The 26,010-nt window shown below is 38.9% G+C and overlaps 1 protein-coding gene across 1 annotated transcript in view; it reads left to right on the top strand.

Annotated features, from left to right (window-relative positions):
• The first annotated feature begins 1,034 nt into the window (after positions 1–1,034).
• Positions 1,035–26,010, top strand: part of KATNBL1 (katanin regulatory subunit B1 like 1) — a 36,264-nt gene continuing 11,288 nt past the window's right edge. The window contains exon 1 of the mRNA XM_080931251.1: positions 1,035–1,149. The gene's annotated coding sequence lies outside the window, so the exon portion shown is untranslated. The remainder of the gene's footprint in view (positions 1,150–26,010) is intronic.

The raw sequence follows: 26,010 nt of genomic DNA on the forward strand, positions 1-26,010 counted from the left end.
TACCTTTCATGACTTCACTCAGTGTGGTGCATTGGGAATGTTACTCTTTCTGATTTTCCGAGACACTTCCTGTTGTCTCCAACACCTGGAGACAAGTCTGCTAGGCACATAGGAAGCACTTAAACGTGTTGAACCTAATTTAAGCAGCCGTTTCCTTAAGGTCTAAATTCTTACAGGAGCATCTAAAAAAGTGAGCCACAGTCTGTAGGAGGAAGAGTTCCATCAAATGCCCTACTTGCTTGGCTTCTGCACTGGGGACAACCACAGAAAACAAACTTAGTCTCACCTTTGTAACCTTAACCAGTGGCTTACCTTGAGCAGGCTCTGGTCAAGAGAACTGCCCTCAGTAACTAAACATATATCACGAAAAGAACCAATCCTAATCTCATAGTCCTGTTCCCACACTGAGGAGACTGAACTTGCTTTCTGAAGAGAGGACCTATATTATTCATGTTTCTTAAGATTCTTGCAGCAGTCTGTGAGTTTGGGGGTCTGGGAGTTGCAAGTTGTTTTTAAAATAATAATAATAATAATAATATACAAATTGAAAACAATACAATTACATAGTGCTTTCCAGGAGCCAGATACTCTCCGGATCATTTTGTATGAATTATCCCATTTGCTATCCCTAGCAACACGAAGAGGCAGGTACATTTTCCTCATTTCCATTTTACAGATGAGGAAATCAAAAACACACAGTTTTGTGACCCGTTCAAGGTCGCACAGCTCTAGAGTCCACTCCATTTAACCTCTACGTCCTGGGCTTTTAAATGAGGATGAATATGTTCTTCCCCTGAACATATTTTAACAGTAGATTGCCCCATGAGTAGTCCCTATAATCACTAGATTGTCCCTAACCCGAAGGGCCAGTCTTGTAGCAAAGCGTCGGACGCACCTGTGGTCACGAGGGGGCGCCGCTGCCACGTATCCTGATCCCCCCCTCCCGCAGGCATCCGAGGGGGCGGGGCCTGAGCTGGGCGGGGCCCGGCGGGCCGCCCACGGGGTAGCTATCCCGGCGGGCCGCGCGCGGCGGTGTTTGAATGGCTGTGAGTGGGGCCCGGCTGGGGATCCCAAGGAGGCTCCGAGCTGCCGGGCGCGGTTCATCAGTACAGTGGCTGGGCTCAGGCGCTGCGGTACCATGAGGCGCCGGTAAGTGACGCCCGGACCCGGTTGGGACCTTCGCTGCTGCTCCTGTGGCACGCTTCTCGAGCAGCTGGCCGGGCCCACCTGCAGGCCCCGCGGCAGCGGCCTTTCCCGGGCTGGGCGCCGGGGTCGGGGCGGGGCGCGGGCGGGTGGGGCCGCCGGTCTCCCGCGGAGCCCCCGGGCGAGCCGTAGCCGGGAGGTTGGAGCTGCAGGCCTCTGGGGGTCCTGGCCGGAAAGGCGTGGATCAAACCTGCTGTCATTTATTTATCTTCGGGTGGAGTCGACATCCACACCCCACGGGGAAAGACAGGACGCGTGAGATTGCTGTGCGAGGACAGGTTTTCCGCAGAGCTGCCTAGGCCCGGCTGAGGCATTTCCTTATTTTCTGAGGAATTTTTAATTCCCAGACAGTTCGGCTTTTGTTTCTCAGGACAGAAACATGACATAGCCGCGTATGAATAGTTGACTGTAACTTTTAAAACCTCGTTGTGCTTTCTGGAAAGTTATTCTGTAATTGTACCTAGGTGCTAAACTGGGCTTACATATGGAGATAACAAAGAGTTGATTTTTGTACTGGCTTATAAAGTTCCTTGAAAACATCTATATCAATTTCTTTGCAGATCTGGAGACAAAAGTAACTGGAAGAGATACTAGTTCTGTAATTATTGCTAGTTTCGTACTTAACGAGCATTCTGACACACCAGTCCACCTAGTATCTGAAACTTATACAAAATCATTCAGGATTTTTCTTCTTTTAAATCTGCTTCTTCAAGTCAGAAGCTTATACACTGAGGTTTTTACTTGGCAAGTAGCTGGACTTGTAATAAATCATAACGAGTGATACTTATTTATTTTGTTTTCTGTGTGCTAAGGGTTGTACTAAGTGCGCTGCTTTGGAATAGGTAATAATATTATCATTTTGACAGGGAAAAAGGCACAGGGAAGTCAAGTACCTTGGGCAGGGTTACATAGCTATTTGCCCCATGGAGGCTACACTGCCGCCTCCTCTGCCTTGCTCTTACTAATGGCCAAAGTATTGTTTCATTTACTTGAGCTTCGGAGATATTTATGTGTGTACAGGTGAATGAATCCACACAGAACCACGTACTCTGCTAGTGTTGACCACACTTAAGTTCTGTGTCTGAGCCAAAAAAAAAAAAATCGTTTCTAAAATAAATAGAACTCAGGAGGTTTATGGGGTTCGTTTTTCAGAGACTGTTGAGAACAGCTGGAAACTTGTCTCTTTAAAACTGGGGTACACTATTTTGTATTTGGAATGAATGTATTTAATAACACCCTGCAAAGAAATGCACCTCAAGAACAAGCTACCTCGACTAGTCAGCACTTACACACGTATTTATCCGGAAACCTTAAACTTCATTCCAAGGTTTCGATTGCCTCAGTGTTCAACACAGTACTGGATCCGATTAGCTATATGTAAGAAATGTGCCAGGCAGCAAATCTTAGGGAAGCTAGTTTGGTGTGAGATTAGTTAAAAAAATCTTATACTCTTCTTTATTGGTGCAGTGATTTGGGATGATCTGAATTGAGTAAAGCTGCTCTAGAGCTAACAATTAAAGGGCTTATGTGAGGCATTTAATAGAAGGGGATGGAAGGTACGTCACTGAGGAAGCTGTTCAAAAACTAGGAATCCAGAATAAAAATTACGTTTATTGGGAACAATAAGCCTGGTCTTTTAAAAAGTTTGTCTTACTTAACATATGAAAGAAGGCTGGGAATGTTGTAAAATGAGACATGTCATAGAGGTCTGATACAGAGTTCTCGAGCACACAAAGATTTAGGAATTTGTCAAAGTCTGTTTCAGTAGCTCTCAGTTGGGTGAAGTTTTCTCCTCCATAGGATATTTGGGGTTGTCAAACTTAAGGAAAGGTTGATACTGTCAATCTACTGACCATACACTGGAGTTCTTATAAACACCCTACACCAGACAGACCCCCATAAGAAACAATTACTCCAAGTGTCAGTGTTTCTGTGGTTGCAAAACCCTATTTAAGTTGGTTATATGGCTGGCTTCTGCTCATATATGCTATAAGCAAGTATGAAAGACAAATTTTAGACAGCTGGACTTTAATGACATTAGGAGCTGGTTTAGAGCTCTCCTGAAGGTTGTTCCAATCCTGGATGAGAAATGTGTAGGAGATAGACAGGAGCATCGAGAATGCCAAAATTAAGGTAGGATCACTTAAATATTATTTTATCCAAATGTAAAGATAGCAATTGTTCATTTGAAATAGAAAAGAAAGCATAAGCAAAAATCATAAGGCCCAGCAGGATGGTTTAGTGGCCAGAAGTGCTTGGCTTACAAGTCTGAGTTTGATTCTGGAACCCACATTAAAAGAATAAAAAAAGATCCCAAAAGGTAGATGAGGTGTCACAAGTCAGCACTCTGGTGGGAAGCTTAGGAGAGATGGAGACAGAGACTTCCGCAGAAGCTTGAGGGCCACCTCACCTGCAGTGGAGCAGAATGGAAAGCAAGAGGGACCTTCTTCAGCAAGGTAGACGGAGAAAAGCAACTCCCTAAAGCTTTGACTTCCGTTTATACTCTGGCATGTGCATGCACACACAGTATAAGTTAAAATTGATTTTTAAAAGTTTAAATAAATCACTTATAAATACTTACCCAGTAGAACAACTCTTCATGTTTTGATTGATGTATGTATGGCTTCTTTTGAAGCGTTTTAAAGGTTGATAACTACTTTTCTTATTATAAAACTGGGCTAGAGAGACAGTACAGCAGTTAAGAGCTGTTGCAGCAGATATTAAAAAATAAAATATCTCTTTATGGGCCACGAGGTCTCACTCCATGGGCCCGCTTCTAGTACGGAGCCTCGAGCACAGACTCTGTCACCTGGTTCAAGCTGCCACCACTGTCTCACTCCATCTGCACGTCTCCTTTCCCTGTGCCTCTATCCCAGGGTGTTTCTTTACCCCAAATCCCAACAGAAACACAATTCTAAGGCCTAATAGATTTTCATACATGTTTATATATTCAATTCTCAATCCACAAACCCTCTACACAAGATTACATCAAATGGACAAAGATAAAACTGCCCTTCTATTCGAGCTATTAGACCTGTAAAATCTTTCCATAGCTACTTAACGCCAGTAAAGCCCATCTGGATCCAATTCATCCTTCTCGACCTCCATCTTGGAACTCCTCTCCTGGTCCTCTCCTGTCCTCTGACCTCTGACCCTCTCTCTCCACCTTCCTTCCCCTGTCCAATCACTGGCTCTCGACTTTATTTTACTAATTAAAATGGGAAGGTTCAGATGAAGTCCTGAGTATGTGACTGGGCAGCACTTCTTGGGGAGTGGAATTGGCATCAAAATATGAACAGCTTTAGGATAATCTACAAAGAGCAGTTACTATTCTTGCAGAGAAACCAGGTTTAGTTTCCAATACACACATCAGATAGCTTACAGTGTACTGTAACTCCAGTTTCAAGGCCCCATTCTGGTCTCTATACATACTTGTATGTGATACACACTCAGGAAGGCCTACACACATAAATTAATAAAATAAGTACACTAAAAATAAATACACATCTTTCCATTGTTTAAACAAATATTCCTTAGGGGACTGGAGAGATAGTTGATCAGTGACAAGTGCTTGTTCTTGCAGAGGACCTGGGTTCGGTTCCCAGTGGCTCATAGCCATCCATAATTCCAATTGTAGCCAATCAAATACCATATTCTGACCTCTGTGGGTGTCAGGCATACATGTAGTGCAGATAAATACATGCAGGCAAGTCACTCATGCATATAAAACCTAAAAGAAATTAAAAGTAAAAGAATACTCTTACAGTCATAGTATTTGTATAAATGAATGCATGTACATATGTATTGCTTTGAAATTGGAAATTTTGCTGTACATTCAGAAAAGACATTTAAAGAAAGAAATAATGGAACACAGTGATTGTGTGTGTGTGTAAAATAGCTGGAGATGTGGCAGAATGCTTATCTACCATGTACAGTGACCTGGGTACAAAGCTGGGTACTCCGAATTGCCAGAAAAGATTATTTGATGACAGAGGATTACATAGGACTACATAGTGAGGCCATGTGAGGATTAAAATCTTCAGCATTTCCAAGGTTTGATGTTTGAAAAGCCAATAGAACAGTGGAAACAGTAAAGTAAGTTGTGTGCTTATAATTTTTATTCTGGAATGTGAGTTGTGTTCACATACACAACATAATGAGAAGGTTTGGTCTATAACTCACTGTGTAAATGAGGCTGGGCTGGAATGCTGTGATCCACCTGATTCTGACTCCCAAGTGATGGGGTTAAATGTATGTTCCACCACACCTGGCTCCTACTGAGATTTAATGAAGACCCTTATTCCTAAAGTCAGTCATGTTTCCCTGTTTTTACTTTTCTTTTTAAAAATACTAAGTTTATATTTCAGATGGCAAGCTTTCTGCTTCAGCCACGTTTCACAAGATTTTGCTTTTTTTTTTTTTTAACTGTTGGTCATGAATCAAAGACTTTCAAGGGCTAATTTTGAGTTTTTGTTTTTTAATGTGCAGATTACACAGTTTTACAAATTGAGTATAACTCCCACCCCCAGTTTTCTCAAGGGAATGGGAAATTATCTTTAAAAATATATGGTTCATACAGAATATCATAAAATATAACGATCAGTATTGCTGTTTTATCTTTCATTTTGCTTGATTGCTGTTCTGTAAGTGACCCTTTCAAAACTAATCTGTGATTGTAATTATTAGGTTTTTGATAGCTATGACAAATACCTGAAAAACAATTTCAGAAAGAAAGGTGTGTGTGTGTCTGTCTGTCTGTCTGTCTGTCTGTCTGTCTGTCTGAATTTGAGGTTTCAGCTAAGTTAGCTGGATTCATAGATTGGGTCTGAGGTAAGACAAAATATTGTTTGACAGTGAGTAGGGGAAGACAGAAACAGACAACATATACAGAGACAAAGGAAGGGGCTAAGGACAAGATGGAGTGCCAGATGGTAGGAACCCTGTGAGTGACACTACTTTCCCCATCTTCAACCCACCTCCTGAAGTTTTCAGCACCTTCCAAAATAGCACAGCCAGCTGGGCTCAAGGCTTCAATACAAGACTCTATAGGGAACAGTTCTGTAGACTGCAACATTGACAGTGTAAGGGTTATGGCCTAATGAGAATTCAAGGTTTAAGCTCTGTGCTCCGGAGGAAGTTAATGTCATTGCTTCACTAGTGATTCTGATGAGTTCCAACTGTGTTCTACCCTCTTTTGCTCACCTTTCCCCCACTTTCTCATTCATATTCCCCTCCCCGTTACTGTAAGAGGAAAGCCCTCACTAGAGATGGCCTTTGAATCTTGGCTTTCCCAATCTACAAAAGCATTTAAAACTTACTTGCTTTCCATGTTGTTTCTGGTTTGTGTTGTTTCTGTTTGTTTTATGGCAAGGCTTCATTTTTGTGGGATAGTCTGGCTTGGACCCATGACAGTCTTTGTGTCTGAGCATTCCAGATGTGAAGGGCAGAGGTCAGCCTTAGATATGCATTCCTAAGAATCTATCCACCATTGTTTTTTGAGGTAGGGTCTGTCACTGAGACTTGCAGCTTTAAGTCAGGCCCCGGAGAGCCACCTCTCCAGCACTGTTCCAGTTGTTACTGGGTGTCAGACACAGGTCTTCATGCTTGCATAGCAAGCACTTTATTAATAGAGCTATTGCCATATTATCAGAAAGACAGATTTTTAAGGCATACCTTAAGCTAGGGGAATACTGTTTGGTTATTGGATAGGATCTAATTTGGCTTTTTGTTGGCAGGTTAAGTTTTGCTATTTCTTGCTCTCTAAGTATCTTCTTTGGAAATGTTTTTGTTAAATTTATTATTCTTGTTTTGAGTCATTTTGAATGTAGAGATGGAGTAAGGACTGTTTTTGAAAGGTCCTGTTTGACACCTTTCCCCTTGTGACTCCTTTTTTCTTTAGGTGTTATTCATTACCTGAAATTCTTTTGCCTTGAGCTAGTTTCCCAGATGTCTGTGACCTGCATGATTCCTCTCTCACTAGCCTTAAGACTCCATTTGTGGGCCCAATTGTAGGCATTCTTACATGTGATGGCTCCAAGCCTCCCTCTCCTGTTAGTAACTCAGTGTTCTTGGACAAATCACTTGATCTCATCTGTAAACTGAAATTACTATGTGGTGACTATTTATGATTGTCAACTTGGTTATATCTGGGATGATTTACAATCTAAAATTGGAGGGTACGCCTGTGATGCAGATTGTGAGGCTGGAAGACAGGAGTTTCTGACCTGGATCTTGACATGGAGATCTTGAGGTATAGTGGCTAGCTTAGACCTAGACATGGTAATACACCCTTTAATCGCAGGAGACTGAGGCAAGTAGATGAGTTCAAGGTCAGCAACAAAGCAAGTCCCAGATCCAGGTTTGATGGTGCACACCTTCTACTGGAGGCCTACATAAGGACAAGGAAGATTCACTTTTCTTCGACTGCTTGCACTTACTTGCCAGCACATCTGTTGGAACCTACTTCTACAGAAGACCAGCTGAAACAACTAGTTTCATGGGACTGAGCAACTACTAGATTCTTAGACTTTGCATTCACAGCTGCCCATTGTTGGGGTAGTTGATTAGGTGGGTTAGTTAGTAAATCCCCTTAATATATAGAGACATCCCATAAGTTCTGTCACCATAGAGAACCCTGACTAATACAGTCTTCAACGTCTATCCAATTGTGAGAACCAGTGAATTTGTAAAATTCACTGAAATTTGCAAAGGGAGACTTTTGGGAGGAAAGAGTTTTTCGTAGGTGTGAATTGATTAGAAGGATTTCTTCTGAAGCATTGTACAAGTCTACTCTCATAACTGGATAGGATGGAATTTTATTTCATTTTTTTTAAATACCAAGAATTCTTTTCTATTCTTTTTTATTTTAAAGACTTATTTATTTTATGTATATGAGTACACTGTCACTGTCTGTAGACACACCAGAAGAGGGCATTGAATCCCATTACAAATGGTTGTGACCACCATGTGGTTGTTGGGAACTCTGGACTTCTGCAAGAATAGCTAGTTCTCTTAATCACTGAGCCATCTCTCCAGCCCTAGAATGGAATTTTAAATGCAGCTAGAACATAAGCATCTTGAGAGCAAGGATTTTTGTGTTTGTTATCTTCAGACATTTCCCTAGGGCCTATAGCGGTAATTAACTCAGCATGTGTATTTGATATTTGTGTTAAGTGAATGAAGAAATGAAGGGATGGGTGAATGTTGAAGAAAAGCAAGCTTGCAAGAATAGTACATACATGCTCCAATTACCTGAAAAGAAACCAGAATACGAACCAACCATAATACAGCCCTGTAATGTACAGATGTTATGCAGTGGTAGTAAAACACCCGCTCTTCCTGTGGCTAACTTTCTGAACTATTATAAAAGCATTTCTCTGTCTGCTCCTCTTAATACCCAAATAAATTTTTGATCACCACTAGAAAAAACTCTGGACCTAGTCTGTTCCCTATACCATTTAATGATTATCATCAACACAGTATACTATTGTACTAAAAATAAATCTTACATAGTGATTAAAGCTTGACACTTTATCTATGTAGGATTCATAGCATAGTGGCTGAAAACCAATATCCCTGGCCCTTTTGTTTTAGATATCCTAATTCTCAAGTAATAATAATATTTAAGAATAATCTTTCTTGGGGCTAGAGAGATGGGCTCAGAGGTTACGAGAATACTGACTGCTCTTCCAGAGGTCCTGAGTTCAATTCCCAGCAATCATATGGTGGCTCACAACCATCTGTAATGAGATACAATGCCCTCTTCTGATGTGTCTGAGGACAGCTACAGTGCATTCATACATAAAATAAATAATTCTTTTTAAAAAGTAGTTCTTTAGCACTCAGGAGGCAGAGGTAAGCAGATCTCTGAGAATGAGGTCAACCTGGACTACATAGTAGGTTCCAGGACAGCCAGGGCTACATAGTGAGACCCTCCCTGTCTTTTAAAAAAGAGTATATTATATGTGATCTCGACTAGGCCTAATGATTACTAATGGCTTATATGGAAAAAGAAGTGATTCTCACCTAGAATCTCTTTGAGATGCTTTGAGATGAAGAGACATTACCAGACTAGTTCTTAGCCTTTATGGGGTGACATCTATTGAGTGAATTATCTGTTTACTGAAACTACATATAAATAATTTTTATTTTTTCTGACAGACATGTTTGAAAATTCAAGTAATACTTAGAAATTATATCTATTTGGGATCATTAATTTATAGTTTATTTAATAGGCTGATCAAATCATTCTGAACCCACATTACCTGTATGGCTTATCAGTATGGAGACTAAATTATTTTGCACTAGCAAACAGTTCTCAAGTCTCAGGCTTAGACAGCAAGGCTTTGTTTCTCTTTAATTCATGCTACATATTTGTCTGGGGGCTTTGTTCTATGTTGACTTTGCTCAGGAATGTGTGTCTGTAGAGTTCTAATTTTCTGACCTTTGGCTGGCTATCATGATAGAGGTACAACAGTGATAAGTCATGCAAATTGACTTTTTAAATTTAAAGTGAGATGAGGTAATGCCATCACTTGGTAGGCTAAAGCAGGATTGAATAAGTCCAAGGCTAGCTTAGTCTCAATAGTGAGTTACAGGCTAGATTGGGTATGAGGCTTTTGTGGGGGCTGGAGAGATGGTTCAGCGGTTAAGAACACTGACTGTTATTCCAGAGGTCCTGAGTTCAATTCCCAGCAGTCTCATGGTGGCTCACACCATCTGTCATGGGATCTGATGCCCTCTTCTGGTGCACAGGTGTACATACAGATAGAGCCCTCGTACATAAAATAAATAAATCTTTTTTTAAAAGCCTTTTAAAAAATATTTCATTTATCAGAGCCACTTGGCCATATCTAACTTCAAGGTTAGTAAGAGCCCAGGCTTGGTAACACCTAAACCCTAGCACTTGGGATGTAGAGACAGGAAAATCAGTTCAAGGTCCTCTTTGGCTACATAGCCACTTAGGGGCCAGTCTGGGCTACCTGAGACCCTGTCCCCCAAAACAAACAAACCACAAAGGGTGATAAACCAACCTTTCACTTATCTGAATGTAAAACTAATAAGTTTAGTGTTTGCCATATTTGCGTACTTATAATTTATCTTTGAATATCTTTGAATATCTTGGTGTTCTTTCTTGACTGGTCAGTGGTTATCATTTCTGAGTGTTCTGTCCTGTTAGCACCTACTTCCCACTGACTTGTGATAAAAATATCCAAGGAAGATTTGTCAAATTTAGGTAATGGTGCAGTCTTTTTAAGTCTAGTTTAGTATTAAACTCTGGGGAGTTTTTTGTTCTTTAGGATAAATTTTGCTGCTCTGAACTGTGATACATATGTCTACTCTGTTTTAATACTTTTATAATTATGAAAGTAAAATCTACACATTAATAAAAATTAAGTGAAATACTCATTGAGAACCACAGGGCAAACACTGTTCAGTGGAAGCTGTAAGATGATGGTCTGAGCAGCTAAGGAATACTGAGAGTTAGGGAACATGGGTAGTATGTGGGCTGCTTCCCCTCCCCCACCATGATGAGCCCCTTAATTGGTTTTTGTATCAAGTAGCTATCCTTGAAATCATATACATCCAAGTAACACTACACAGAATAAAGCAAATAGTGGTAATATATTTAGGTGTATATCTGTAACAGTGACAGCAAAGAGGACAGGATTTGAAGATAGCACTGCATGAAAGGTAGGAGGAAGGAAATGGTATAATTACACTTTAATTCAAAAGTTTAAAAAGATGAGCTTGTAAAGAACTTGCTTTAAACCTTTTTTTCTTTTTCTTTTAAAAAAAGTAATTTAAAAACATTTATTTTGTGTGTATGAGTATTTTGTCTGCATATATGTCTGCACCCACCTGTGTACCTTGTGGCCACAAGGGCCTTTGAAGAGGGTTTTGGATCTCTTGGAACTGGAGTTACAGATGGTTGTGAGCTACCATGTGGAAGCTGGGAATTGACCCCAAGTCCTCTATAAAACAGCTGGTGCTGTTAACCACCGAGCCATCTCTTTAGCTCCATTTTGTATTGCATAGTTTAACTTACAGTTTTCATGGTAGGCATGAATCCACATCTTTCATCCCATCATTCAAGAGGCAGAAACAGGAGGTTTCGGTGAGTTCCAAGCCAACCTAGTCTTCCTAGTAAGTTCAGAATCACTAGGACTACATAGAGATGCCTTGTCTCAAAGTAAAACAAGAAAACCCACAAAACAAACAAAACCCAAAAGTCAGTTTTTTTGCCAAGCTCTTGAATAGATTTTCAGTAACATCATTAATAGAATATTGCATTATAACTGCTTGTTTGTCCATTGTTCTTCATGCTATACTTGAATGACAGAATTTCATAACCAGAAAGGTTGGGAAGTTTAAAGCTATGACCAGCAATGAGGTAAGAAAATTCTAGTTGCTGAGAAAGGGGGTTGTGGGGAGAACACACTATATAACACTAACAGTTCTTAGAATGGCTTCAGAGTTTTCCTTTTATAATTGTTTGTTTGTCTATTTTTTGAGGCAGGGTTTCTGGCTGTCCTGGAACTCACTAAGTAGACCGGGCTGGCTTTGAACTTACAGAGATGTGGCTGCCTCTGCCTCCTAAGTGCTGGGATCAAAGGTGTACTCCACTTCATCTAGCTTTTTATAGTTATTTTGTATTTTTTCATTGAAGAAACTTCATGAAAAAGTTTGTTTTACTTCCCTACAGTACTACTGTGAAAATAACAAGTTAGTAAAATCATACACCAAATAAATGACTGTAATAGAATTTAAATTCAGTAACTCTGACTTTGGGATTTGTTTTTTTGTTTGTTTGGTTGGCTTGTTGGTTCATTGGTTGGTCGGTTTGTCTTTTTTGTGATTTTTTTTTTTTTTTTTTAAAGATAATTTCCTGCCGAGTCCTCCCTTCACTGAGATTACACTTGCCTGATCAATCCATTACTTGTATTTCCTGCTGTACTGGGTTGCCTTTTCTTTTTAGCTTAGTAATATAATACTTCACACTAAGTTTTTTGCATTTGGTGTGTGCACCCACATGTGTGCATGCCATGACGCAAAGGAAAACTTGCAGGAGTTGGTTCTCTTTCCACTCACGTAGACAGGTTTGGCAGCAAGCACTTTCAGCCTTTTAATCTTGAATTAAACTAAAGTTTTACATTTATATGTCAGGTTTTGAAGACTAAAAGTGATAATACAGAATTATATTTTGAGGGATACAGCTCAGTGGAAGGGCACTTTCCTAGCATGTGCTATTAGCACACATATTATTACAATGGAGACATTAATTTCCACCTTTACTAACAAGAGCCTGCTGTAGAAAAGTCTTTGTAGAGACAGCAGTCAGTCCATGCATATTTGCCAAGTTTATTTTTATTATGAATTTAGTAAATTCGGCAGTTTAAAATAGAAGTTGCTGTTTATGAAACAAAACAAGGAGGCACAAAAGGCCTGCAATTCTCTGGAGGCTATAGCAAGAGGAGTACATTCTTCAAAATGAAGTTAAGGATGAAAAAAAAGGACAGAGACACAGAGAAAATAATATTCTAGAAGGTCTGGGACCATAGCTCAGCGGCAGAACACTTAATTGCCTGGTGTTTGCAAGTCTCTAGGTTCAGTTACCAGGCTGGACAAGTGAGTATTGTTTCTATGAGAATGATTGGAATATAACTTAGGCTAATTTTAGTTACCACAAACCTAGTCATCTGGGGAGAGAAAACGTCAGTTGAGAAATTGTCTCCATCAGATTAGCCTGTGGGCAGTGCCAGTCGTAGGCAGCTGGGTTTGGGCTGTTGAAGAAAGGTAGCTGAATGTGAGCCTGGGAGTGAGCAATATTCTGTGGTTTCTGCTTCAAGCTCCTGTGTTGGCTTCCCTTAATGATGGACTGTAAAGTGGAAGATGAAATAAACTCTTTTTCCCAGTTGCTTTTACTCATGGTATTTATGACCGCATCAGAAAGCTTAACCAGGACAACTGTGTTGTAGTCTATTTGAAAGCAAATAGTGTAAACACTTTATTATTAAATTAGGTACTGATTAGAAAATTAAAGTAGTAAAAACTAAGTCCTATCCCCAGATATTTTCATTTTCAGGTTTTTGTGGTTATTTTTTATAGTGGTTAATATTGATTACCAATTTGATGCTAGGATCACTTAGGAGATAGGTCTCTGAGCATGCCTTTTGAGGGATTATCTAGATTGTGTTAACTGAAAGACTCATCCTAAATATGAGTGGCACTATTTTTAAATATTTATTTTATTTATGTGAATACACTGCTGCTGTCCTCAGACACACCAGAAGAGGGCATCGGATCTCATTACAGATGGTTGTGAACCACCATGTAGTTGCTGGGATTTGAACTCAGAACATGTGGAAGAGCAGTCAGTGTTCTTAACCACTGAGCCATCTCTCCAAGCCTTAATGGCACTATTCTTTGAGATGGGGTCTGGTACTGAATCACACAAGGAAGGGAAGCTGAGCAAGAGAATTCCTCCCTTTCTATTTTTCGCTGCAGTGTGACCAGCTCCCTCAAGCTTTTGCCACTGTGATTCCCACATGGTGAACTATACTTCTGAACTGTGAGCCAAAGTAAACCCTCCTTAACTTGGGTTTTTGTCAGATATTTTATTATAGCACTAAGAAAAGTAACTACTGATACATCATTTAAATTTTTTATTTTTATTATTTTACATTGTGTGTGTGTGTGTGTGTGTGTGTGTGTGTGTGTGTGTGTGTGTGTGCATATGATTGCAGAGGGCAGGAGTGTCCAATATCTCTGGTGTTGGAGTTACAGGTAATGGTGAGCCACCTGTTGTAGGTTCTGGAAATTGAACTTGGTCCTCTGGAAAAATAGTACACATTTTTTACAATGGTCTCATTTGTCATTAGGATTCAGGTCTAATTGGGATATATTCCAAATGCTTTAGAGCTCCATAGGATATACTGCTTCTGCCTTCTAGTAACTAGTACCAACCGTGGCTTTTTTTGGTTAGTATAATTAATTTCTATTGGTTTGTCACTCATATCAGAAATAAGATGTATGTTACCTGTTCATATTTTGACGTATATTAGGGAGTGAATTAAGTGTGGACTATATATGTTACGTTTTCTTTTCCTCTTTTGCATATTTACTTTTCATTAGTTGAGATCTGGAAAGGCTATAGCATCACATAGATTCTATGTCCAGTGACCTTTGCAGGAAAGTTGCTTTGGGATTTGGCAGGAACCTGTCCCTGCTCCCGTGGGCCTGAGTTATCTTTCTCCAGTTCAGTCTGGTTTGGTTTGGTTCAGTTCCAGAAGTCACTGTTGTTTTTTGCTTTATACACATACATTTCTTACCTAAGGAGAACTCAGTTTCATCTTGGGCATAAACACTTTCAACTCTCTATGAAGAGCTCTGTGCTCACTTTTGTGCCAGAAACGTCACTTAGAGCCAGCAAAAATGGCTTTGCACCACAGCCTTTCAGATAGATTTGCCTTTTAGAAATTTTGTTCCTAGCAGGCCTCTGCAGGTGCCAAAGTGGCTGTTTTTAATCATTTAAAATTAAACCTCATAATACCAGTGTTTTGTGATTATACATGTTTGTTCACTGAATGGGGTGTGTATGTGCATGTGTCTGTGTATTACATTTATACATTAAGTAGTAGTTGTGAAATTCTATTTTAGGTAGGGTATGTTAATGTATGCAGTCCTGTCTATGAGAAATTTTATAGTGTAGTGATGGCTTAGTAGATAAAGATGCCACTTCTGACAGCCTGAATTCAACCCCTGTGACTTACATAGTAAAAGAGAGGGCAGTTTTTTGCAAGTTGTCCTCTTGACCTCTACACACATAGTAACATTTGTGTGCATCTAGACAGGTAATTTAGGAAAAAATTTAAATGTTTTTAAAAGCTTTGAAGTTTGTCAGGAGGAGACAGACTAAAGCCAGCTAGTGCTCAGTCATCTCTTACATAACCTGTGCAATATAAAACTGAGTGTTCTGGGAGATGGTGTAGGAAACCTTGCACTAAGACCAGAATCAAGAAATGCTTTGGAAAAAAGATTCAGTCTTTATAGTCAGAGAGGCTATGATAAAACAGGAAGGAAGAAAGGAAATATTTCCTGGAGAAGGAATATTTTGTTTCAACAAAAAAGCAACATTTGACAGAGACATAATGTGTCTATTACAAAAGCTTGGAAAATGATACTTAATGTTATGCTTTCTGTATTGAAGGATGCACACAGTAGTTAGAGGTCTCTATCATTTTCCTTTGTAAAACAGCCTTAATGTCCTCAGGGTTTTGTCCATGTTCTGAGTCTCCCCTAACCCAGTTCCCCCTGATCTCATATCATTGTCGTTCCCCCAGCCCCCATCTTTTAATTTTGTTTTCTGTGTAGTGTTCACTATAAATCTTCTGCCAAATTACCTGCTACCTTGAAGTCAGCTTTGACCCTCAAAATATTCTCTCCTTAAGCCAGACATGGTAGTATGTGCCTGTAGTTCCAGAAACTGGAAGCTTGAAGCAGGAAGATCAAGAATTTGAGGAAGGGGAGATGCTGCTTTGATATTATTCAGTGGGTAAAAGCACTTGTCTGCAAAAGCCTCCACAAAATTGTCCTCTGACTTCCACATGAGTGTACATGCTCGAGCGTGGGGGGGGGGGGGGAAGAGTGCACACACATGTTTGTTTGTACACATGCAAGCACTTCACCACCATCAATAGTTTTAAAGTAAATAGTTTTAAAGTTTTAAAAAGAAATGCCTCAGTGGATAAAAGCACTTGTTACCAATTTTAATGGCATGAATTCAGTCCTTAGGACCCATAACTATATAACAAGTTCCAGGTCAACCTAAGCTATATGATGAGATTCTGTCTCAGAAAATTTTTTTCTCCCTAAAAATCCCATTTCTCTTTGTTTCAGTTTTCTCCTCTTTTAAAACAAAGGTCCTGATTTGTTATCTGCAGGTTTTGGGTTTTTTTTTTTTTTTTTTTTTTTTTTTTTTTTCATTCTTTTGGAGTAAGTCAAGGCAAATAAACATTTTTACTTTCATTCATGAAAAATGTAAAATAGCTGGTTCCCGAAGTTACACATATAGTTAAAGGTGGAAGCTGGGAAATTCTGCCTGGTTCTTTTGAGCCTGGTCTTTAAGCTGCACTGGTCTTTAATTTTTAAGAGAGTCTTAGTTTTTACTCAGTAAGCTGAGGCACATACTACTACACAGTGAGCATGCAAAGAGCCCAGAGGTGTCTGCTAATGGAGCTTTTTAAACTCCCACATGCCATTGCATACAAAGGGCACTGAGGGCATCTTCAGCTTGGTCTGCAGAGTCAGATCCAACCCACACAGCTGAGTACTAGAACCGGTTGGTCTGGCTTTGGTAATTTCTATTCAGAATGGATGTATATTCTAGGTGTTATAAGGGATGTTTCAGAAACTTTCAGGACTCAAGAATAGACTGGTTTCCTAAAGGGAAGAGAATGAGTATGAGCCATAGTTCCTTACTTCTATCAAGCAAGTGCCTAACCATGCTAGTGAAAAGTCATAGATAGATTCTCTCCTCTGTTTTTCCCCTGGTGCTGGGGATTGAGTACAAATCCTTGCAAATTTTCTACTGCTAAGCTACACAACAGTGTTATTCCCCAATTTTCTTAAAGGCAGATTGAGATACTATTTCTATGATTTGTCACTTACATATAGTGGCACAATCATTACTATATTAAAGTATGTAACATCTCTCTACCCCCCCCCCCCAAATTTTTTTATTTCTTAGGAGTAAACGTTTCCCTGCCTGCAGTCTCTGGGTACTATTGATACTTTTACTTCCACATTTATATTTTTGCTATTTAGAATGTCATGAAAATAGCCTTTTACATTTTAGTTTCCTTCACTTAGCATAATATAGTTGAAGTTTATTCATGTGGTATATGTCTGTAGTTACGCATTATGTGTCTGTAGTTTTATAGTTGATCAGTTGATAATTTTTATAGATAGAAATTATCTAAAAATATATATAGAACAGTAAACATTAGAACTAACTGAGGTCAAACACCCATATATCCTGATTGTGTAGGACAGACTTAGTTTGTGCCTGTTGTCCTAACATACTTTTTCATAATGCCTCCTCTCATTCCCAGCAGTGTCTTGGTTTGGATGGTAAATTATTTAGTTAACCCAAACGTGGCAGGGCAAGATGTGGTCATACTTCATAAGCTTTCTGGTGGTGTTCAATTTGATTTTCAAAGCACTAAGTCATACATATTTATGTTTTGTGTAAATGCTATGAGTATTATAGCAATAATGTATATGCTCTCTCTTTAATCTGCACCACAATATATTCTACATTTGAGAAGATAGAATAGAAGGTCCTCCAAACTCACAACTAGAGGGTCTATTCCAAAGTATGTGCGTCATCTCTATATGTAGTCACGCCTGCTAATTGGGAAGCAATATAGTTTATTAGTTAAGATTATAAACAGTAGAAAGAAAATCCCTAGAATCCAACCCCAGCTCTGCATTTTTGCTGTTGATTTTAGGGCAAATTCATCTCTTATCTATAAAAAATGTACAATTGTACGTATTCATGTGTATGTGTGTGCTAATAGATCAATGTCTGGTATCCAGCAGATTTCTTATAACATTATTTAACATCACTGAAGTGTGATACACTTCCTTCTCAACTCTCCTCTCTCATTAAGGGAGCCTAGGCTAGTCTTAAACTTGCTCGATAGTAGAAGATGACCTTACCCTGCTGCTGCCTCTTAAATCCTAGATAGGTTGAACCACTATTCCTGGTTTCTCACCCTTCAAAAAAAGAAAAAAAGAAAGAAAGAAGGAAGGAAGGAAGGAAGGAAGGAAGGAAGAGTACCCCAATAGTATGGTACCTGAAAATGAGGGAGTTCTGTGCTTAGATAGTTTAGTGTGTGTGTGTGTGTGTGTGTGTGTGTGTGTGTGTGTGTGTGTATATGTGTGTGTGTGTGTGTATTTTAGGAATCAGTTCTAAAACTATGGTAGACAAGACTGAGTATCACAACTAAATAACACAATTGAATATCTACAACCATTTAGGTATACAAGATTTCCAATAAATACTTGAACATGAAATATAGCCGGGTTTACTTGAACAGAGTAAGACATCCTTAAACTGTATGGAATTTAAACATGTCTTAGTCAGGGTTTTATTGCTGGGATAAAACACCATGACCAATAAGCAAGCTGGGGAGGAAAAGGTTTCTTTGGCTTACACTTCTGTATTGCTGTTCATCACCAAAGGAAGTCCTGACAGGAACTCAAAACAGCAAGAATCTGAAGGGGTCATGGAAGGAGTGCTGCTTATGGCTTACTTCCCCTGGCTTGCTCAACCTGCCTTTTTAAAGAACCCAGGATTATCAGCCCAGGAATGGCTCCACCCACAGTGTCCCCCGTTAATTACTAATTGAGAAAGTGCCCTACATTTGGATCTCACGGAGGAGACATTTCCACAACTGAGACTTCTTTCTCTGTGAAGACTTTGTGTTTCAAGTTGACATACAAAACCAGCCAGTACAAAACATAACCTGGGAAATTCTGTATTAGTATTTTCGCCATGAACACTATAGTATTATGTAGGATGATTTGTAGGGACCAGGAGAATACCTGTAGTGAGGGGGGGAAAGACCTAATCTTACACTATTTTTTAAAAATGTTTATGTATATGAGTTCACTGCAGCTGTCTTCAGACACACCAGAAGAGGGCATTAGATTCCATTACAGATGGTTTGTCAGTCACCATGTGGTTGCTGGGAATTGAACTCAGGACCTCTGGAAGAATAGTCAGAGCCATCTCACCAGCCCATTTCTACAGTATTTTAGGCTTGAAGTGATGAGACTCTTTCTGACAGTAGAAAGGGAAGTCAGAATGGAGTCAGGAAATATTTTGTTGAAAGATTCAAGATGTCTTAGTGGCTTGGTGAAAGGAAAGAAAGAATAAAAATAACCCCAGGTTTCCAGTCAGAGAGAATTTTGCTTGTTAGTAATTCAAGTGTTATAGTTAGGATGTGCCTTTATTGAACTGACAATTGAAGAGATTTATTTTAGACATGTTAAGTAAAACCTAGTGGTGAATATGGAAGCCATTTGGGTACAGAAAGAGTTTCAAGAAAGCCTCAATCAAGAAAAGTAACAACCTGTGAAAACATGTAGAGAGAAAAAAGTTGTTGAAGGAACAGTGAGTGACTCAGAAGGGAAACAAGCAAGGAGAGTCGGCAGAGTTGTGTTGGAAGCTGTCTTAGTCAGGGTTTCTATTCCTGCACAAGCATCATGACCAAGAAGCAAGTTGGGGAGGAAAGGTCAGCTTACACTTCCACATTGCTGTTTATCACCAGAGGAAGTCAGGACTGGAACTCAAGCAGGTCAGGAAGCAGGAGCTGATGCAGAGGCCATGGAGGGATGTCAATTACTGGCTTGCTTCCCTGGTTTGCTCAGCCTGCTTTCTTATAGAACCCAGGTCTACCAGCCCAGGGATGACATCACCCACAATGGGCTGGGCCCTCCCCCCTTGATCACTAGTTGAGAAAATGCCTTACAGCTGGATCTCATGGAGGCATTTTCTCACCTGAGGCTCCTTTCTCTGTGATTAACTCCAGCTTGTGTCAAGTTGACATAAAACCAGCCAGTACAGAAGCGGAGGACCATGAAATGGTGAAATAGCTAACTAGTGATGAAGGAGTAGCTTTAACATTGAGCTGGGTGCTCTCCAATAAAAGGTTCCTAGTGGGGGAGGGTGTTTTATTTATTGGAGTGGGGATGGTAATTTGCTTTTCTTTTTCATTTTTCTTTTCTTCCTCTCATTCTTTGTTTTGTTTTGTCTTGTTTTTGCCTATTGAGAGAAAGACTTACTATATAGTCCAGACTGGCCTTGAACTTAAAATTCTCAGTCTCTTGCTTTAGCCTTCAGAGTGCTGTGATTACAGAACCACTCCTGGCTCCTGTATAGTTTTAAGAGACAGACAGTCACATTGATAGACTTTCATATGAGAGAACAGAATAGGGCAAAATTGTAAAGGGTTAAAGACCAGTTGGAAGCTAAAAAGCACTCATTGTAGAAATTTGGCAGGAAAGGAAACTAGAAAGAGTATAGGAGCTGATAGGAGAAACTGGAGCATGCTTGAAAGCAGGCACAGAGGAATCAGTTCAAAGTGAGAAATCAAAGAAAAAATGAAGCAAGTGGGCAGAAGTAAGAAAATTAGATTGTTGTCCTAATTTTGGAAAAGTTAAAAGGACTAATCTCATTTTTAAAACTCATACTTTTAGAAAAGAAAAAAAACCTGTAAGTTATTGAAAAGATGGCCCATAGTTCCTCCAGCAATAACTTTAATTCGAGCTGTGTTTTGTTGTTTTACAATGCTTGGGATTGAATTTAGGGCCTCAAGCATGCTAATCAAGCACTCTACCATAGAACTATGTCTCCATCCCCAACTTCAGTGATTTCTTTTTAGTGTACTTAAGTGTACTTTTAATTAAGTATACTTTTAAACGATTTGTAACATGAAAATCCATAGGATACATGTGGTATTTTAATGCGTATATACATTTTGTGTTGTTGAATCAGGTTGCACATATCTCCTCAAACACTTATCCATTTCCTTAGGGTAAAAATACTCAGAATCTCTTCTGCTTGACTTTTGAAATACACAGTACATATTGTTACCTACAGTCTGTCTGCTGTACTGTGACATCCTGTTGGTCAGCCCAGGTCATCCTTCTGCTCTTAGCTGTAAGATCAGGTCTAGTAGATTCCACATAGGAAATTATAAGTTACTTGTCTTTCTGTCCCTGGTTTATTTCACTTACAAAATCTCTATTTCTATACAGATGTCATAAGTGTAAGATTTTATCCTCTGTAGTATTCTGTTGCTTATATTTACCACATTTTCTTTATCCATTAATTCATTAATAAACAGTTTATTTTCTGGCTTTTGTGACTACTGCTTCAATAAACAGAGAAGTACAGTTATCTATGGCAAACAGAATTGTTTCCTTTGGATAAACATCCACTAGTGGAACTGCAGAATCATCTGATAGTTTTTTTATTGTGTTGAAGAATTTCTGTACTGTTTTCTATAATGATATATATTCCCATCATTGGTGTGTAGGGATCTCTTTTCTTTCGTAAACTTTTTATTTAGTGTTCCTGTGTGTGTGTGTGTGTGTGTGTGTGTGTGTGTGTGTGTCTGTCGGTTGGGAGTTGAATGCATATGTGCCATTGTCAGAGGAAATCTCTTGAGAGATTGGTTCTTTTCTAACTTTCGTGGATTCTGAGGATACATCACAGAGGTCATTAGATTTGTGTGGCAAGAACCTTACTACTTAGCTTTCTCACCAGCCCAAGGGATCCGCTTTCTATATATCCTTACTAGCACTTGTTTTCTGTACTTTGTGATAGTAGGTATTCCTGTCGGAATATAGTATTAATCCAGTGTGATTTGATTTGCATTTCCCTGGTTAGTGATGTTAGCTGGCACTTTTTAATACTGTTGGCATTTGCTTGTCAGTTTAGGCTGTGGCTGTTTGCCACTGATGTGACAGAATGTCTGAGGAAACTACCTAAAAAGAGTGAAAAATTTGGCTCAAGTTTCAGAGGTTGTAGGTCACGATTACTTGACCCCATTGCTGTGGTCCTGTTACAAGACAAGAAATTTTGGTCTGCAGAACCTTGTAGGGCAAAGTTGTTTATTTTACTGTGACCAAGAAGAAAGAAGACAGGGGATCAACCAGGAGCTAAGAAATAAGAAGTATGCTGCCAGTGACCTACTTCCTCCAGACTTAACTATGTCCTTCAACACAGAAAACTTTCAGGGACATTCTGTGTCCAAACTGCAATAAGATTCAGAGCCCATTCTTAATTGAGCTGATTGATTTTCTTTTCTTTATTTTTGCTATTGCAGTTTTGGAGTTCCTTATTCTGAATATTAGCTCCTAGTCACATTATATAATTTGCAAATATTTTCTCCTATTTAGGTTATCTCTCTGATGAATGCTTCTTTTTGTGCAAAAACCTTGATTTGATGTGATCTTATTTGTCTTTTTCTGTTCTTGTTTCATTTGGGAGTGAGGATTAATAGAACTTTTAAAAAATAAAATAAATAAGCCAGGTATATTAGGGTTCTCTAAGGGAACAGCACTGATAGAATGACTGTATACTGATTTATTTGAGTGGCTTACAGGCTGTGGTCTGTAACAGTCCAACTACGAATGTCTCTAGAGGGAAAGGCCAAGGACCCTGTCATTGTGCAGTCCATAGGAAAGGATTTCTCAACAGTTCCAGTTTGGTGCTCTAGTCCTGAAGGCTGCCATCTTCAGTCTCTTGGAATCCCTAAGAAGTAGGTTCTACTACCAGCAAAGGAATGCCTTTTTTTTTTTTTAATTTATTTTATGTATATGAGTACACCAATGCTGTCTTCAGACACACATGAATAGGGCACCAGATCCTATTACAGATAGTTGTGAGCCACCATGTGGTTGCTGGGATTTGAACTCAGGACTTCTGGAAGAGCAGTCAGTGCTCTTAACCACTGAGACATTTCTCCAGCCCCCGCAAATGTCTTAAGAGCAGGATCGAGGATCTTGCCAGCGAGAGTCAGGGCAAGCAGGCAAAATGCAAAAGCTTTCTTCTATGCCATTTTATGCCACCTGGAAGTATGGCCCACATTTAGGGTGAGTCTTCTCCACTCATTGATCCAGTCAAGAAAATCTCTCAAAAAGCATGTCCAATTGCTTGGGTTTTAATTGATTACAGATGTAGTCAACTTGATAACCAAGATTAACCATCATACTGGGATTATATAGTATATTGTTTATACTGTTTTAATAGGCTTTTGTTATTTTTTAAATTATTAACTTTTGTGGATGTAGAGATTCAGACTCAGGGCCCAGTACATGCTTGGCAAGCACAGTGCCCTTGAAGTACACTCTGTAATGCCTTGTGCTTTTAAAAAGCCAAGTTTGAGAAATTGTACTTTTCAAGACTCTCTGAAAGTGATTTGGTTTTGTTTTTTGTTTTTTGTTTTGTTTTGTTTTGTTTTTTGTTGGTTAGTTGCAGGTTTTGTTTTGTTTTGTTTTTGAGAGTCTGTGTACAAATGAACTCTTCTGCTTCTGCCTCTGAGCACTGGGATTATATGACAAGGTGACCAAATGGATAAGACATTGCATTACTGAACTAATTTTGTGTTTATGTATTTTATTATTACAAAGGAGCGATTTTTTTTTTAAGAGATGAGGAAAGGAAAAAGGAAAAAGATAGTGGCTAAAAACTGTTTTTATCCTCATGACTTAGAGATAACTACATGTGGAAGGAATTCTTACATAAGGAGAAGCCTGTCTTTCTCAACTGCTTGTTTTGTTTTAGTAGAGAAATTGCCTAGTTAAACTATATAGAGTTAAATACAATGTGAATAGTCAGTGTAGTATATGAATGCAAAGAGAAAGCTAATTTGGTCTTGAACTGTCTAGACTTGTTTCATTCCTGTATAATGAGTTTCCCCTGTTGTTGTGAGAAGGCAGGGAGTATCTGAACACTTTGAGCTTTTTAATCTCTTGGTTTGGCAACCCTCATAAGAGTATATGAATAGATCCCTTTTTATCTTTGAGGTAGATGACAGCTACTATGTAAAGAGAAATCATCCCATGGCTTCATTATTATGCTTTTGTTTTTCTCAAGCAAACTACTTATTGAAAGCATTGTATTATTGTAAGAAAATGTATGCTATCTCTGATGTTCAAAGTTGTACATAATGTTAGAATAGCTGTCCCTTCTCTGCTTTTATTCTTTTAGGGCCCTGCTTATTTTGTTCTTTGGTTTTTTAAGAGTTTTTTGGGTTTTGTTTGTCTGTTTGTTTTGAGTCTTCAACCATTTCAGATTCTTCTCTTCTTGAGTCTTATCAAATAGAAATTCAAAAGCACATAGGGAACTTGAGACTAGTTTCAGTAGCATTCCTAAGTGCCTTTGGGGAAGAAGGACAATTTTATGTTATGGTTCTAGGAAGCTGCTATTAAACACATGAGACATGGGTGAAACAGAATGTGTAGTTTACAAAGCCTTTACAACAAGTCTTTGTCTTACAATTTTGATAATTCCCTTTGTAAAGCCTTATTGTAATATAAAGTATACACCATGAAACTTTGAAATGTGCAGTTCACTGATTGTAAGGACAGAATAGAACATTCTCTAGTCCCAGTAGATCTTTAGAGTATTTCTGCCACTGAAAAACTTTGTGCCCCGTGTAGTTACTTTCATTCCTGCTCTGTCTTGAAGCAGCAAACAACTGGTTTTCTATGTATTTTATTTCATATAAATGGAATTCTATCACAAGATGTTTCATGGTCTCTTTTACTTACTGCACTGCTCATGTGTATACTGAATTATGAGCACTTAATCCCATTTTGCTGCGGAGTAGTGTACTATGTAGATATGCCATGTTTTATTTGTTAACTAGATGATAAACATTCCAATATTTATGTCTCTTGGCTGTGCTCAATATTTGCACACAAAATTTGGTATAAATATGTTTCCTTTCTCTTCAGTATATATGTGAGAGTGGGATTTGTATTTAACTTTAAGAAACTTCCAGGAGCTGGAGCTTTAGTTCACTGGGAGAGGACTTACCTTGCATACATGTCACCCTGGATGTTCATCCCCAGTACTGACAAAGGGGAGACTATGTCATGTTACTTTATATGGTGCCTGAAAGTTCTAGGTTCTCCATATCTTTCTCAGCACTTATTTTTGTCTTCATTGTATAGCTATCTAGTGAGTGTAAAATAGTATTTCATGTAGTTTTGATTTTGTTTTCTAATGATTAATGTCTGTCATTTAAAAAAATGCTACATGTGTGGTTGGGATGTTGCTTCTCGTATCATCATGTCTCCCTACAACTTAGAGCCTATTGGTCAGCGCAGGTCATCCTTTTGCTCTTAGCTGTAAGATCAGGTCTGGCAGATTCCTCATAGGAAATTTTAAGTTACTTGTCTTTTTGTCCCTGGTTTATTTCACTTACAAAATCCCTGTTTCTATACAGATGTCATAAGTTGTAAGATTTCATCCTGTTTTAATGCTTTAAAATATGCCATTTCTTCATGATTCTTTCACAGTTCCCATTTAATGGGTATCCAGTATTCACTTTATTTATTTATTTATTGTTTTGCAGTTTGTTTTTGTTTTTGAGACAGGATTTCTCTATTAATCCTGGAAATTGCTTTGTAGACCCGTCTGACCTCAAACTCAGAGATCTACCTGTCTTTGCCTTTTTCGAGTGCTATGATTAAAGATATGTGCCACCATTCCTGTCCCAGTTTTTATTTTAAACCCATTTCATTTTTGAGAATACCTTTCTTCTAAGTTTTCCAACCTGTTCCAGTATAGATTGGAAGATTTCTTCCCATCTCTCCTGTTAAAAATCTCTGTATCTTGTGTTATTGCTTTTTATAATTATTGGAAAGAAATTTGTTTTGAACTTTGAATGATTACCATGCTGACATTTAACTAAATAGGATATTGTAAATTGCCTGAATTTGGAAGGAAAGGGACTGTTTTGTTTTGAGACAGGGTCTCTCTTTCTGGCCTGGAACTAACTATGTCACCAGGCTGGCCTCTAACTCACAGACATTTGCTGCCTCTGCTTCACTGTGCTGGGGTTAAAAGTTACACCACACCTGGTCATGCTACCTTCTCTAATTTTTCTTAATTCTCTGAATTTGAAGATGATGTGCCTTTTATGTCTGCTTTCGTTCAATATGATGACTCAGATGGAGCCCTTTTCATCTAGAAATTTGTGTTTTCCAATTCTGTATAGTTTT

Source organism: Micromys minutus (genome assembly GCF_963924665.1).
Source record: "Micromys minutus genome assembly, chromosome: 17".
NCBI lineage: Eukaryota > Metazoa > Chordata > Mammalia > Rodentia > Muridae > Micromys > Micromys minutus.